The 15,820-nt window shown below is 39.8% G+C and overlaps 1 pseudogene; it reads right to left on the reverse strand.

Annotated features, from left to right (window-relative positions):
• Nucleotides 1-508: 508 nt before the first annotated feature.
• The window catches only part of LOC124231914 (fatty acid desaturase 2-like protein FADS2B), a 46,709-nt pseudogene continuing 31,397 nt past the window's right edge, over nucleotides 509-15,820 (reverse strand).

The raw sequence follows: 15,820 nt of genomic DNA on the forward strand, positions 1-15,820 counted from the left end.
CTTCGTTTTAAATTTGTTAGCCTTGGTTTCTTAATGAAATTGTCCGCTCCTTTAGGGCAGAACGATGGCGTGCTCATGTTCCACCACATGCCCATCTGGGTGAGCAGTGTGGGATAGGTTTCTGAGAGAACCAAGAAATGACCCAGAGACAGAAAATGAGACATAGGGGTTTATTGGGGAGTTACTTACAGGGAAGGTCCAGCGGCAGCTGGCTGGACAAGCAATGTGCACCTGCTACAACCGCCTGAGAGAAGCTTGCCTAAGTAGACAGAGGAACAAAGGCTGTGTGCTTCCCAAGTTGGATTGTCCCTGTACGACCTGCATTCCTAGGACCAGACCCCACCCCTGGAAGGCCTCTGTGTTCCATCAGACAGTGAAGGTCTTTGGGCTAACTACCCCAAGAGAAAGCAGCTGGTTTGGCCAAGCTGAGGACTTATCATTGTGAGTGCTGGCATGTAGCCCAGACAAGGAGCCTCAAGGACACATGGTTTTTAAAGGGGCATGTCAGTTAATGCCCCTTCAGCTCATATTTCATGCACCTGCAGTACACGTTAGCCTCAAAATAGGTTCTCCATAATTGCTTGTTGAATTCTCTGAAGCCGGGCATCAGAAGTTCTTCTCCAAATACGACTCTACTGGATGGTACTGGTGGCTCCGCCCTTGGAAATTCCAGCCAGGCCTGGACTTTGTACCCCTTGAAAAACCACTCTGAGATGTGTTTGATGGCTTGAAGGGAGAAAAAGGCAGAACAGACCTTCAAGAACAATTATTTATTGAGCACCCACTCTGGGCCATGCTCAGTGCCAGAGAAATAGTAGTAAACAAATCAGTCAAAAATCACTGCTCTCAAGGAGTTGAAGTCTTTTTCCCAATTTTCTTCTCATTTATAAATGACAAGGATATACTTAAATTCATTCATTAATTTGTGAAGCACCCTTCGAGATTTCTGTATTAAAACTTGTCAACTTAAAAAGCAAATTTGCCTGGTATTTTATTTCAAAATAAATTTATTTGAGAATAGCCAAAAGAAGTGTAGTTTAGGATGTTCATGCTATGGTAATCCACAGGCAAATCCAGAAAACAAAGGAGGGGAACTGCCTTTAAGGGAGTAGGGAGAGGCTGTTCTAATAGAAAGTTCACTGGGGGAAACTAGTTCAGGGTGGTAACGGCTTCTCATTGACTGAGCTGTGGGATTTCTCATTGGCTGGGCTGTTGCTGGGTGGGGAGAGAAATCTTCCTTCAGTAGTAAAGTAGTTTTACTTCCTGTCAAAGATGCAAGCTTCCAGTCTCTTCCTGTTTGCTGTAATTGATGATGTGTTATAAGGCATGAGAGCTCACCCTACAGGCCTTCTCAACCCCAATTTAGTTAACATTTCTTTTACTAAGTTCCACAAACTTATATTGCAATGAGATGAGATGAATAATAAATAAGATAATTTCAGATAGTGTTCCATATTATGAAGGAAAGAAAAGTGGCTAACAATTAGAGAATGACAGGCAATTGTGGTGGGGGAGTGTACAGGGATTCTGTGCATGAATTGGATTGGATAGAAGGTGACAAGAATGATGAGTAAGTAGCACTTGTGCAAATATCCAGGGGATTTCAGGTAGAGAGAACATCAAGTTCAAAGGTGCTGATGAGAAAGAAGAGGGGAAGCAGAACGAAGACTTAGGAAGTTATTGCAGTAGCCCTGAAATCTGACCAGTGCCAGGCAAGATACTGACCCTTTAACATACATTGTACTTTTAAAACTCAAAATGATTCCTTGTATTTCATTCATCATTTGTGGATGAAGGAGGGAGTCTCTGGAAAGGAATGGGCAGGCTCATGAGCACATTGTTAGTTAGGACTAGATGTGTACCTATTAACAGAACCCAAGAACAGGGCTCTGCTCAGTGAATCCTCATGGCTATAAACTCCCCCTTGTGGCTTAGGGCAGCCTCACTTTCTGGTCTCTCCAGCTCTGCCTATTCCTTCTGTCAATAAATCATATGTCAGAACAAAAATTATTTTGGTGTGAGTCAACGTTTGAGTTTGCCCTGTTGAGAAGAGGATTCAAATGGCTCTTGTGCATCCTTTTGCAACTGCCTGAGCAAAGGATTCCAAATTACAGGTTTTAACAATTTCATCCACATAGGCATTTTCTTTTGATTCCTCTATTGAACAGGGAGCACCAGAATAACAGTTGCATTCCGGGCAGCAATTACCAGGAGTTTTTGGAATGCTGTTCATGAGAAGGAAGATTATTTATACTTTTCATCACTAGGTAGTAACATTTTGTGTCTTTGGTTGTTGCTCTTTATTGGGAGATTTTTTAGGTCATGTTGAAATGGTCAAGCTCAAATAATCTGAGGCCTAGAGCTTAAATTTTATTTTGGACAGGATACTTGTCTTTTGTAAATAAGCTGCTTTCTCAGTACATTGAACAGGGTTTAAAAGATATGGAAATTTACCACCACCCACTCATTCCCATTCCAGGCAGATGGTAAGTGTGTCCTTGGAGAAGAGGTGGGGTGTCAGGGAGAGAGAGTTGTGGGACTTAGGAGAGAGGGTAGTGGCTATTTGCCAACTGATATGGTAGTGTCTCTAGCCAGCCCTGGTGGTCTAGGGATTTGGAGCTCCTACCATAGTGGAACAGGTTCGCTTCCCAGTCAGGATACCACACCACCCATCTGTAAGTTGTCATATTGTGGGGGCTGCATGCTGCCATGATACTGAAAGCTGTGCCACTGGTAGGGTCAACCAGGGTGGGCAGGTTTCAGTGGGGCTTCCAGATTAAGACATATTAGGAAGAAGGACCTAACCACCCACTTACAAAAAAATTGGTCATGGAAACCCCATGAATAGCAGTAGAGTATAGTCTGATATAGATCACTGGATAGTGCAAAAAGACTGGGCAGGGTTCAGTTCTGCTGTACATGAAGTCAGAATTGACAAGATGGCATTAATAACAACAACAGTGGTAATGTCTCAATCTTTTAATAAATGATACAGCCGAAGGGGCTGACTATTATCTCTCCCTGTCAGAATAGCAGTAAAATCCAGACATGTTGCTTGAGGTGATGTGAATCACAATTTTCCAACCTGTATGCTGGGACATTCTGATATGCTAAGATATTCATCCCCCCATCTTTCCCTTTAGCTGGATGAGGCTTGGGGAAGCCATAGTTCCCAGGTGGGTCATCTTGGTGGATAAGCATCCTATTCTATTTACTCTTATATTTCATATAAACATTCTAATTTTATGTTTGTGACATTACAGAAAAATTTTTGATGGTATGCAAATACAAAATCTTTATCTCTACTTTTTGTGAAAATGATAACACAACTTTCAAACATTAGCAAAATAGTCCTTTTAGAATATCATGGCAACATGTTCAAGTACACATTGTTCCATCTGGATGTTTAGTTCCTTCTTCAGATGAACCCAACTCAACTTTGGCAAACTGAACAAAGTTAAGTGAAGTTAAATGGACTTTTCTCTGTATTAACTTCTTTCAGTATTTGACTGTTCATTAGTCTCTCTCTAACCTTTATCCTCTCCTATTCTGCCTCATACATTATCTTGTGTTTGCTGCTAGGGCTCAGCTAATCTCATTTATTTTTGCTGTCCCCTTTTTCCTCAAATCTAACATCCTTAAGGAATCTTCCCTAATCCTTAATATCCTTAAGGAAATTCCTTAATATCCTTAAGGACAATCCTTAAGGAAAACATCCTTAACATTCTCAGTCAAATCAAGCCTCTTTCCCTCTACTCTTTTTCTTGATGATCTCTCTGGAGATTATGTCCAAGCTGGTATCTTTTATCTTTATTTCTCTTCCAAGATCCAGAAGGGAATTTCCTCCAAATACTTGCTAGACATCTCCACTTAGGTTCTCTTTCAATATCATAAACTCAAGACATTTAAAAGAAACCCTTCACTTTTCCTTCATCTTCTACTTTTTCTCCCCTAGTTAATGTCACCATCTACAATCCAAACTTTGGTTTGTACTTAGGTTTCCCAAATGTTTTATTACATATCATTTCACGGACCCAGACTCTACAATGTGTCTCTATTTATTCCTTTGTGTTTCATATTTGTAGCACCAGCCAAACTCAGGTTTCTTTGATCTCTCACCCAGGTTGTTGCAATGGTCACCTCTCTGGTCTCCTCACCTCCATGCCACTTACTCTTCCAATCTTCCCTTTGTGTGGCTTTCAGAAGGGTCTTTCCAGAGCCCAATTCCAATTCCACTGCTCTCCAGTTCAAAGATTCTCTATGGACCCATGTAATCTACTTAATCAAGCATATACTTTCCAGCCTGGCATTTTAGATTTTGTTCAATATGAACCCCAATTTAAGTTTCCAGGCTTATCTAGCATTGCTCTAATTAATTATTTATTTAAGTAATCATCAAAATATTTATTGAACACCAAGTCAACGTGCTACAATGGACTAAGGCTGGTGATAAAATGGTGAGCAACCACCTACTGTCCTCATGGAATTCAGTCTAGTGGGTGTAGAGGCAGAAAAAAGTTTTACCAGTGAGGTGCACAGAGCACAACAGCTTATAACGGGAGAATTAACCTGGTCAGTTAAATCAGGGAAGAATTCTAAGAGAAAATTAGGTTCATACAAGTAACAGAAAATTATTTTTGAATGCTGCTGTAAAGCCACAGTGAAACATGCTCATGAAGAAATGAAGTTGAAGAGACAGTGAGGACAACACCTAGCACACTGTTCCACAGCCCTACAGCTTCCTGCTCTATTCTTTGAACAGCTTATTCTTGCCTCAGGGCCTTTGCACTTGCTTCTCATGATCATACTCACCAGGATCTCATGGCAGGAGCCTTCACACTCTTCTCACATTCATCTTTCCCTGATCTCCTTATCATTCTCTCTCATAACACTCTATTTTCTTTATAGGTAATCATCCTGAGTTTTATTCCATTTACTTGTTTATTGACTCTCTTCTCCAGTACACTGTAAGCTCCAAAAGGCTGAGCTCCTGCCTCTCTTCTTCACATCACCTAGCCTCAGTGTCTAACACATGGTAGGTGCTTAATTAATGTTGCCAAAAGAAAGAGACTGAAGGTATATATATATATATATATATATATATATATGAATACATGAAAAATAATGGAAGAGAAGTGTATGTATGAGAAGGTTTATTCTGTTTTGAGTTAATAATTGATTTTTTCAGAAAGTTAACTACTTTATATTCCCCTAACATATTCCCTTAACATAGCAAAATTCTCTTAAATATGAAACTGATACACAATTTTCACTACTTCTTTATTGAAGAGGAGAAACATACTTTGTTGTCTGCATAATCTGAGGTTTACTTTTAAAAGTAAGCCTCTGGAAATTTACTTTGAAGTGCGTAACAAAATAAGAGGGATTAATGGATAGAGACATAGGTAGATGGATAAATATGAAGTAAAACAAATTTACTAAAATGTTCAAGTTGAAATTTAGGTGATGGCTATGCAGATGTTCACTGTAAAATTCTTTCAACGTTGCTGTGTTTGCAGTTTCATAAATGAAGTTGAGAGTGAACAAGTACATTCTGAGTATAGTCCTGCCCTCAGCCTCCTATGCTTTCTGCATCTTTGTGGTTGGTGATTAGCAGGGAAATACTCAAGAAAGTCCTTTATAATATACCAGTTAAGCAACAAATGGTATAGTTGTATTTCGTATGATTTCCAACAATAAGAATTATGAGCTCACACGGTTAACCAGAAGTTTGGATAATTAGAACCCCTGGCTCTCTACTGTCCAGCAGGCCTGAGATGTGCATGCTGGTCCCAGGGGATTTAATATAGTCAGACAAGGAGGGTGACTCTGGGTGTTACTTGTAACAGAAGAAATTGTTTCTTCCCTTGTGACTCATAAGCCTCTCATCTATGGAAAAGCACTCCTGTCATGGTTGAAAAGATTCAGTGTCTTTCCATCCTTCAGGTCTGTGTGACTCTATGGATTTTCTTGCTTTTGGTCTGTCTAGGATGGGGGGAATCATTATAATAACAACAGTAACCAGCATCGGAATGAGCATTCTTGGCTTACAAAACTGTTCCATTTGCCTTATTTCATTTTATTGTCCCAACCATGCTGTGATGCACAGAGGTTGGGTAATATCATGCCCTATGTCAGTTTAACAGATTGAGATAAGAAGTGTATAAATGGCCTGGCCAATATCAGTATGGAGTATTAAGTGAAGGAGCAGATATTGGAAGCTAGGTTCCTGACTTCTAATTTAGGCACCCTTAATTAATGGTAAAATGAATATGCACACACTTTCTCACAGCCTAATTTTGCCAAGAGGAATGAAGCTTTAGAGGATACAGGATCCAGGAAAGACCTCCTGAAAATAGCCACAAGGAAGGTGAATTTCCCTTGGTTTGAATTCATGCTCAGCAATCACAAAAATCTCAAATCTATTTCTTATAATGTTCTTCCATGTTTAATGCAGTGTCTGTCCTTTCTGAGAGGTTAAATCTCACCTTGACTCCTCCCAAGTGAAATTTCTCTGAGCTGCGTACTCTTTCAGGATTGTTGAGTAGAAGGTAGTCATGGGGTGACTCTTTCTAAGTTGCTGCTGTGCCTGTCATGTGCTCCTCCCCTCCCCAGGCATCTGTTCTCACTGAGATGGAAAGATAACCACCTAATGCTTATTCCATCAGCTTCTGGGAAGCTATTACAGATATTGCAGAAATGCCAACTGCTCATGTCTTCTGCATTTTATCTTAGCCAAAAGGCCATGAAGTGATTGCCCTTGTCTTTTAATGCCTCTTAATTCCTCTTTATTTTGAATTTCCTGGCGTGGTAATTAATGTTCATTGACTATGGAGTCAGTCATTCCTGGGTCTGAAACTCTGTTCTGTCATTTCCTATCTGTGACATCAGGAAGTCGCTTGGTCTCTCTAAGCCACAAGGTTTTCATCTGTAAAATGAGTTTAATTACAAGGCTTGCCCCACGGGGCTGTTATAAGGATTAAATGGAACCATGCCAATGAAGAATGTAGCTCAGTACATATTTCTTAATGGATGCTCTTAAGTATTGGTAAGAATTTTAATAATTTAGAGTTAGGATATAAAAGTGCTTTTCATATATTTGATAAAATTTACCTTTGTAAATTTTTATAATTGGTAATTAGAATGAATTATATTCATATACATCTATTCTTTTCTTACTCCCTCCCTCCCTCTCTTCTTTTCTCCCTCCCTACCTTCCTCTTTCTCTTCTTTCCTGCCTCTCTTCCTTCTTTCCTTCCCTCTACCTGTGTTTATTGAGTGTCTCTAATATGTCAGCCTGTCCTTGCCATCACAAGTATTGCAGGCTAGAGTGGAAGACAAAGAGGTTAATTAAGGAATCACACAAATAAATGTAAGATTATACCTGTAATAATTTTATGTTACAGGAGACCTTCATTTAGTTCAGAAGCTTCCCTGGTCGTGTGATAATAGTACTGAGATCTGCAGGTGAGTGGCAGCTAACCAGGTGAGAAGGAAAGGGCAGGAAGGCTGACAGAGCAGTTCAGACACTGGGTTCAGGGGCAAAGACCTTGTGGCAGAAGGGAGTGTGATGATTTGAAAGAAGCCTTTGGGGCTGAAGTAGAGGAAGCAAGGGCCAGAATAGTACAAGGTGGAGCAGGGTGCATAGGGAAGGGCTAATGCAGGCAAAGTCAATCAGCAATCTTCAGGGTTGGTCCATCCAGAGCCATGGGAATCCATTGAAGAGTTTTAGGTAGGGCCGTAACATAACTCTCAGGAGTCATTTAGCTTAAAGAGGCAGAAACTTGGCTGATTAAGCTACCTTCATGCATACAACCATAGAGCAGAGCCTTATAGTACAGAGGGCAGAAATGAAATGACCTACAGGAAGGATTAGCTAATTCTAACTCAGTGCTTAGTGGTCCGGGAAGTTGTGAAAGTAACAGGCGTTGGTTCTCCTCCTTTGGGAGGATTATTGAACAAGCAATAGAAATGCAGTCATTTGCCTCACTAACTGCAAATATCTGTCACCATAGGTGAGAAAGAAATCAGTTGGAAACTGAAAAACAATTATTTTATTGACTAGCACAAAGCAAGTTAAAATTTACTCCATCACACATTTTTATTCTCATCAAGCACATTTCTGAACTGATTTCACATTTTGCCTATGTAATCTGTCTAAATACCCCAAGTTCGTTCAGTTACACATAAACTACTCCATTCAGGCAGCTACAAAGCTGGCCAGCTTTGACACTGAGGAAGGAACACCTTGGAGGTGGTAAGTTTGTCCAGGGAGTGGTCTGGTTGATATCTCTTGTCACTAGGACAACAAAAGATGCTTGACCATCTCTGGAAGTTGGACCAAATGAGACAAAGAAAACCAAGCACTGTACCCTACTCCCACTGGCAACCTTGATTTTATGTGGGAGAAATCATGTATAGATCCACCAGCATGAGGAATGTGGGCTCTTGCCAGATCCACCCAGGGCTATACAGTCCTGCATCACTTAACAACAGGGAAACCTGAGAAATGCATTAGGTGATTGCATGACTGTGCAAACCTCATAGAGTATACTTACAGAAACCCAGATGGTATAGCCTACTACATACCTATGCTATATGGCATAGCCTGTTGCACCTAGGCAACAAGATATGTATGAAGCTGCTGCTGGCTTAACACGGGATGCTATTTTGCAGTAAACTTTTTTTTTTTAAGTAGAAAGAGTACACTCTAAGATAAGGATAAAAATATGGCATAGTAAATACATAGACCAGTAATGTGTCATTTATTGTCATTATCAAGTATTATGTACTGAATGTAATTGTACAGGCTATACTTTTATTTGACTGGCAGAGCAGTAGATTTGTTTGTACCAGCATCATCACAAACATGTGAGTAACATGTTGTGCTACATGTTATGACAGCTATGATATCATTAGATGATAACAATTTTTCAGCTCCATCACAGTTTTATGGTACCACTGCAGCATATGCAGTCCATTATTGACTGAAATATCATTATGTGGTGCATGGCTGCATTATGAGAATGCTGAAGTCAACAAACCCTTTTTTCCTTTTCATGCTTTGCCCAGTTTCTCTATTTGATATTATTACCATTTCAGTGTCCAATTCTCCAAGACAGCCAGTTGTTGTTTTCTTAGCTTTGACATGCTCCCCAGGACTGGTGAGCAATTTAATGCATTTTCCTTCATTGCTCCACCTTGTAGCACTCTGGCTTTTGTGTCCTCTGCCTCATCCCCAATGGCTTTTTTCAAGTCATTGCACTCCTTTCTGCCACAAGGTCTTTGTTCATGAATCCAGGGACTTAATTATTAAACAAACAAAGAAGAGTATTTTGCGGGGTTGAGAGTAATGGAATGAAATGCTCCCCTGGTAGAATATTAGACAACAGAGAAACCCATAATGCTGACTTGCTTGCAGCTAGGTATGGAGGTTTGTGCTGTTGTGCTTTCCCTCCCTGCAGCTAAGGTCCACTTTAATATGCCCTCATGAATAGATGAGCAAAAGCACAGACACTATATATCTGTATAGTACTGAGAATGTCCACTCATTCTTCTAGCATTGAAACTTTCTCATCCTAAGCCAAGCTTAATTCGATGCCAAGCTTGAAAAATAACTTGACACAGCCTTGGGTCTACATTATAGAAAACAAATCTCTTTCTTTCATTCAGGTCACCCAATAATGAGGTTCAATATTTCTGCTCTGGTGGGTAGAGATTAGGCAAACAAATCTTACACTCAGGGACACTCTATTCTTTAGCAGAACAACAGTCAACTTTAAATGTTGAACCTTAACCTGGTTGATCAGTTGCTATTGGTCCTGCATGTAGAAAGCTCCTTTAAGAGATTTTTATAACTTGGACAGAAAGTGTATATCTATACACATTAATTACACATCGGCATGTACAATAATGAAAATCTAAAGTGAATATTGAAACATTTAAAGAGAGTTTAATGTCAATTATACTCAATTTTAAAGAAAATGAAGTTGACACATTTGAAAGAAGAATAAGCAAAAATTTGTACTTCATTAGGAACTTCTTAAATACATGATTCTCTTCTAAAAATGATTGCACTGTTTTCAAAAATACCCCATTAGAAGTCTCTGCTTTGGCCCATTTCTGCCTATTCCCTCTTCATCAGTAAAGCTTTACCTGCTCCCTGAATTTATGCCCAGTGACCAAGATAATCTGACTAAGGTATACTGGTAGAACTAAGTTCAAGATCCTATTGAAAAAATGAAAACGGTGGCTCCCATTTCCCTTTTGTCACCCTGGCCAAAGCCACCTTGTGTTTCCTCTGCTTCTTATTGGTAGGGAAAATCTTCAGGGAAGGGGGTTATCATGTGTCCTTGGAACTCACACTCCTGGCACACTCAGGTATGCCAATAGTGCTCACAGTTAAGCAGCAAAGATCTCTTGCACATTCACCAACCCCCTTCAGAGAAGCAATTACATGCATATTCAGTCTGAGATTCTGCATCATGTTTCTGTGTTTCATAGTAAGCATCCTTCCAGAGGGCTCCAGATTTCTTCAAAGTCCTGTGGGAGGGGTAAAAAAAATCATCAGGAGGTGAGACCCTAAGGTAAAAGAAGTTACTCCACAGATCATTTGTTCCTTTATCTGGTTCAAGGCAATGCTGTCATTTTCAACTATATCTGAATAACGTCTTTCTCTGTTGCCCAGTGGTAGGAGACAAATACACTGAACTGTTTTTTAGCAGATGTGTTCACCTTTCCTTTATGGAGGATATTGAGCTTTTCTTTCATTTTATTCTCTTTTGTACCCCAAATCATCATCTACCCTTTTCTCTATCACTTAAAATAAAAAGGTTTCTCTGAGTCACTATAAGATAAAGCTGATACTTATAAACCACTCCATCTGATATCCACCTATGCATCCTATTTTATAATGTGAAAGATATTTTTCTAGTTTCTGGAGCTACAGCAATGAACAGGACAGATGTAAGTCCTGTTAACATGGAGGTCCTGATCTAGATTGGGAGACTCATTTTAAATAATTTATTAACCAATATGTTATTTCTCTTTTTTCTTTATTTTTTTTTAAAGATTGGCACCTAAGCTAACATCTGCTGCCAATCTTTTTTTTTCTTTCTTCTCCCCAAAGACCCCCAGAACATAGTTGGATATTCTAGTTGTAGGTGCTTCTGGCTCTGCTATGTGGGATGCTGCCTCAGCATGGACTGATGAGCGGTGCCATGTCTGCGCCCAGGATCAGAACCAGTGAAACCCCGGGCTGAAGAAGTGGAATGCACAAACTTAACAACTTGGTCACGGGCCAGCCCAACCAATATGTTATTTAATCACGATTGTGATAAAAGTCATGAATGAAGAGATCAAGGTGCTACAAGAGCATGGGATGGAATTAGTGTTGGGGGTCAGGGATGACTGAGATGAGGAAAAGGCATTTGACATGAACTGTGAAGAATGAATCCAAATTGAGCAGATGATATGAAAGGAGGTGGTAGGTTGGAAGAGACTTATAAGCAGAAGAAAAGGTGGGAAAAGAAATAAAATAGCACAGAGCAAAGAATTATGTAGCAACTGAAGGGAGGCCAGATATCTGGAGGGCAGAGAAGGAGGAGGGGAGTGGTAGAGAGTATGAAACTGGAGCACTAGTCGGGGCTCAGATCAGACTGGGCCTGGCCCTGTTGGCCCCATTCAAGATATTGTTTTGTTCTGATATTTTGCAATCCTAAAAGAAAGAGAAAGTTATTAAACCTAGAGCACTGGCTGTTAATTTGAGCAGTACACTTTTCTCTTAGGAACTGTGAATGCTTTATGATGAGTATGGATTTTCAGTTTCCCCAGGTCTCATCACTCTTGCTTAGTCATCCCAGGGGTCAGTATACAGGTGGTCAATCATCCGTGCCTGATTCACAGACTTATGTCCCACCAAACCCTGCAGGCATCTGAGTTTGCCACCCTGGACCAGATGACTTCGCCGTCTCTTCCACCACTTAAATCTAAAGCAGGTAGAGGTTCTGCAGGTGGATACAAAGACAAGTAATACACAGCCCTGATTTTTAAGAAGCTTGAAATTTAGTATGGCAGCAAGGTAGCACCTAGAAGGCATTAGGTAACAGTAAGAATTATTATTATCATTGCTGTTATTGATATTGTGCCCTGGAGAGTCTCATGTCCATAGGGGGCATACACAGGTGTTCGTGATGAATGGTTGTTGGGTGAATGAATCTTAAGCCAGGGAATAGTTTGGGGACCAGCTGTGAAGGGAAATGAGGGCTGTGAGTTGAAAGAGACTCTATTACCTGAAAATATCTCCAACCGCCTTCAACAAGGGTTTTTTCACATACTGCAATCCATGCTTGGCACACAGTGACTTCACCAGAGGTGCCACCTTGTGATAATTATGGCGTGGCATTGTAGGGAACAGACTAGCGAAACAGAGACAGGAGATATAAAACTTAGACCTAAGGAGAAACTCGAAGGAAAGATGCCTTTTCCCTATTACTTAACAAAATTATATCAGCAATGCAGACCCAATCTTGACCTTGAGCAATACTTCTGTTCTGGCAAATTCAAAAATTCCTGGAAAAGCGCTGTCATTTTAGCTCTTAACCCTCTATGAGCCCTGTGGGTGGCAAATGTTTAGGAAGAGCTAAGAGAATAAATATTAGCTCCCTTAAAAGTGTTTATTTTTGGCCAGGTCAAATGAAAGCATGCAGTTTTCCACCATTTTGAATGACCTATAGACGTGGCTATAACCACCCTCCATCTCTGTCTCTGTTTCTCTCTATCCATCTAACTGTTGTATCATGAATAGTTGAGTATTCAATGAGCTCTAGTCATGATATGTGCGGAAAAGTCCTAAGATATGAATAAGAAGTGAGGAGAGGTGGGTTTTTACCTAAGATTTTCACTAGTCACCAGATGACCTTCTAGGGTTTTAACCTCCTCTTTGGTAAAATCTGAATAATCATCCTATCATTTTTTTTGCTGAAATTTTATAACACTAACATGAGAGAAAGAATGAGAAAATATCATGAATAGATATAATATCTCATTCCCTCTCTGACTATTGCAGTATGTCTTAGACAGAGTGGATCTGGCAAGTGCCCCTCCTGAATATTCTAGACAGATTGACTCTCAAAGTATCACCATTTTCTCTTTCTTTAGGGCATGTCTACACAACTGACCCATTGGTAAAGTATTTCCAGGTATCATTTGCAACTTGCAGGAGGGATTGGATTCTCTCATTGATTATTTTGTAACCTTAGCTCTAAAGATATAGGTATAGATAGATAAAGAAACTAAATTGTAATTAACTTTCAACCAAACTTTTTACTCAAGTGGTATAATCTTTCTTGGGTTTTGTCAACAAACCAAATGCAATTAAAACAATCACCAATTCCTAAGTCCATAGGAATCTGGAAACTGAGGTGCTGGTATTTTTCCAGGATTTCACTGCATTTACTCAAAACTGTTCTACCTCCTTTTCTTTCTTCCCTTCCTTACCATTGATCTTAAGACAGAGAGAGCAGCCTGCCTTTAGAGAATTCTGGTTCATTTTTTCCTGCTGAGATCTGGAGCCTAGGGCTCTGCTCTGGATTCTATGGGGATGCCGTGATAAGTGACAGCCCTGGGCCCTGTGATCACTACTATCACTTTTCCTATTACTCACTGGTGCTCAATTTGGAAGTTCAGGTGCCCAGTGAACCAGTCGTTGAAAAAGGACTGTTCAACATTACAGGTGGCCAAGACCTGCAAAGAAAAAGCTTACATTAGATGTAAATGAGCCCAAGGGTCAAACAGAGAAAATGTTTACTTATTCTTTTATTCAGTCAATCATTCAACAAGTGCTGACTGAGTACCTATTTTGTGTAAGAAACTACGCCAGATAAAAAGGATACACAGTCCTAGGTCTCAAGGAGTTTACAATTTAAAAAGGCAATAAGACATTTGCTAAGAAGTATATGCAAGGCAATAGATATGAAAACGTACGTAGGATTTAAGGGGGCTAAATCACTATCTGCCCTCGGATACAGAAGACTAAGGTGTCATGAATGAAGACTTTGGAAGACGGAAGTGGAGTTGTAAGATTTTGGTAGAGATTGTAGGAGTTAGAATACCATTTCCATCAGGTGGACTTGAGTGACTTCTAAATTGAGAGGAAGGCATTCAATAGTTCTGTGCAAAGAAGTGCATTCCAATACAAGTGGCTTCCTTTGTAATCTAATGTATTCTAAAAAGATTATTCTGAGAAGGAGTTCATAGGCTTTTCCAGACAGCCAAGATTAAGAACCTTCATGAATGTCATTTTATTCAATGCCTTTCTAAGCTTTATTAGCAGTTGGGATTGCTGTCATCTTGAATGCGATTTTTGTGGTTGCTCTATGTCAATGTTTCTCCAAGTGTACTTCAGAAAAACTTGGGGTTCCCTAGGATTCTTTCAGGGGATCTGCAGTTTCAAAACTATTCTTGTAATTCTTCAAAAACATTATTCGCCTTTTTCATTCTCATTCTCTCATCCACATACAGTGGATTTTTCCAGAGGTCACTCAACATGGGATAGCATCATGACTCTGATGTTTATGTGCAATGGTTTTATTCTCGCTATTTTAAAATTAATTAATATTTTAAAATTTCTCAGTTTTATTTTCAAATACAGTAAATGTTAGCGGATATATTATATATGTACTTATATAGGTTATTATATAACCTATGCAAACAAATCTTGTTTGAGGTTCTCAGTAACTTTTAAGAATGTAAAGTAGTTCTATGACCAAAAGGTTTGAGAATCACTACTCTATGCTCCCTGAAATGTCCACTCAGTTTGGGAAAGAGTTTGGAGAAGGAAGCAGGATAATGACTGGATTCTGGAGTCAATCACAGCACAGCCAGTGGAAGGCTTAGGAGGCAGGGGTGTTGTGCATTAGTCACTTCTCTGTTAATCATTAATGGCATGCTTGAAGACCACGTCATATCTCCTCTCTAGGCTTCTCTATCTATACAATGAAATGAGGTGAATTCTAGGGTCCTTCTAGGTGAGACATTCATTCTGTAATTCTAGGAGTCTCAGATTCACTTGAAAGGCTGTGTCATGTGGCAGTTTAAAGCAGGGGTCAGTAAACTTTTTCTGCAAAATGCCAGACAGTAAATATTTTAACCCTTTGTCACAGCTACTCAATTCTGCTGTCATAGCATGAAAGCAGTCATAGATAATATATAAATGAATGAGCATGGCTGTGTTCCAATAAAACTGTACTTCTGAAAACAGATAGTGAGCTGGATTTGGCCCTTGGACTGAAATTTATTGACCTTTGCTTCAGTGCAAGAGCTCTGAAATACAACTGCTAAGGTTTAAGACCTGCTTCTACCACTTATTAGCTGTGTGACTTTATGCAAGTTACTCAACTTCTTCATGCCTCAATTTTCTCATCTATAAAATGGGAGTAATCATAGCACATACCTCATGTAGTTAGATGCAAAGCAGTAGACACTGCCTGGCCCCTGGAAAGTATTCAATACATATTATTATTATTTTTGGGGGGGTGTAGGGATGATGAAGATTGGCCCTGAGTTAACATCTGTTGCCAATCTTGCTCTTTTGGTTTGAGTAAGAATCACCCTGAGCTAACATCTATGCCAATATTCCTCTATATTGTATGTGGAATGCTGTAACAGCATGGCCTTATGAGCACTGTGTAGCTCTACCCTCGAGATCTGAACCCGAAAAACCTGGGCCCCCAAAGCAGAGCGTGCAAACTCAACCACCATGTCACCAGGTCAGCTCCTGAATTATTATTATTTGAGGTAACCACATTCTAAATCAGTGTTG

Source organism: Equus quagga, unplaced genomic scaffold (genome assembly GCF_021613505.1).
Source record: "Equus quagga isolate Etosha38 unplaced genomic scaffold, UCLA_HA_Equagga_1.0 HiC_scaffold_118_RagTag, whole genome shotgun sequence".
Classification (NCBI taxonomy): domain Eukaryota; kingdom Metazoa; phylum Chordata; class Mammalia; order Perissodactyla; family Equidae; genus Equus; species Equus quagga.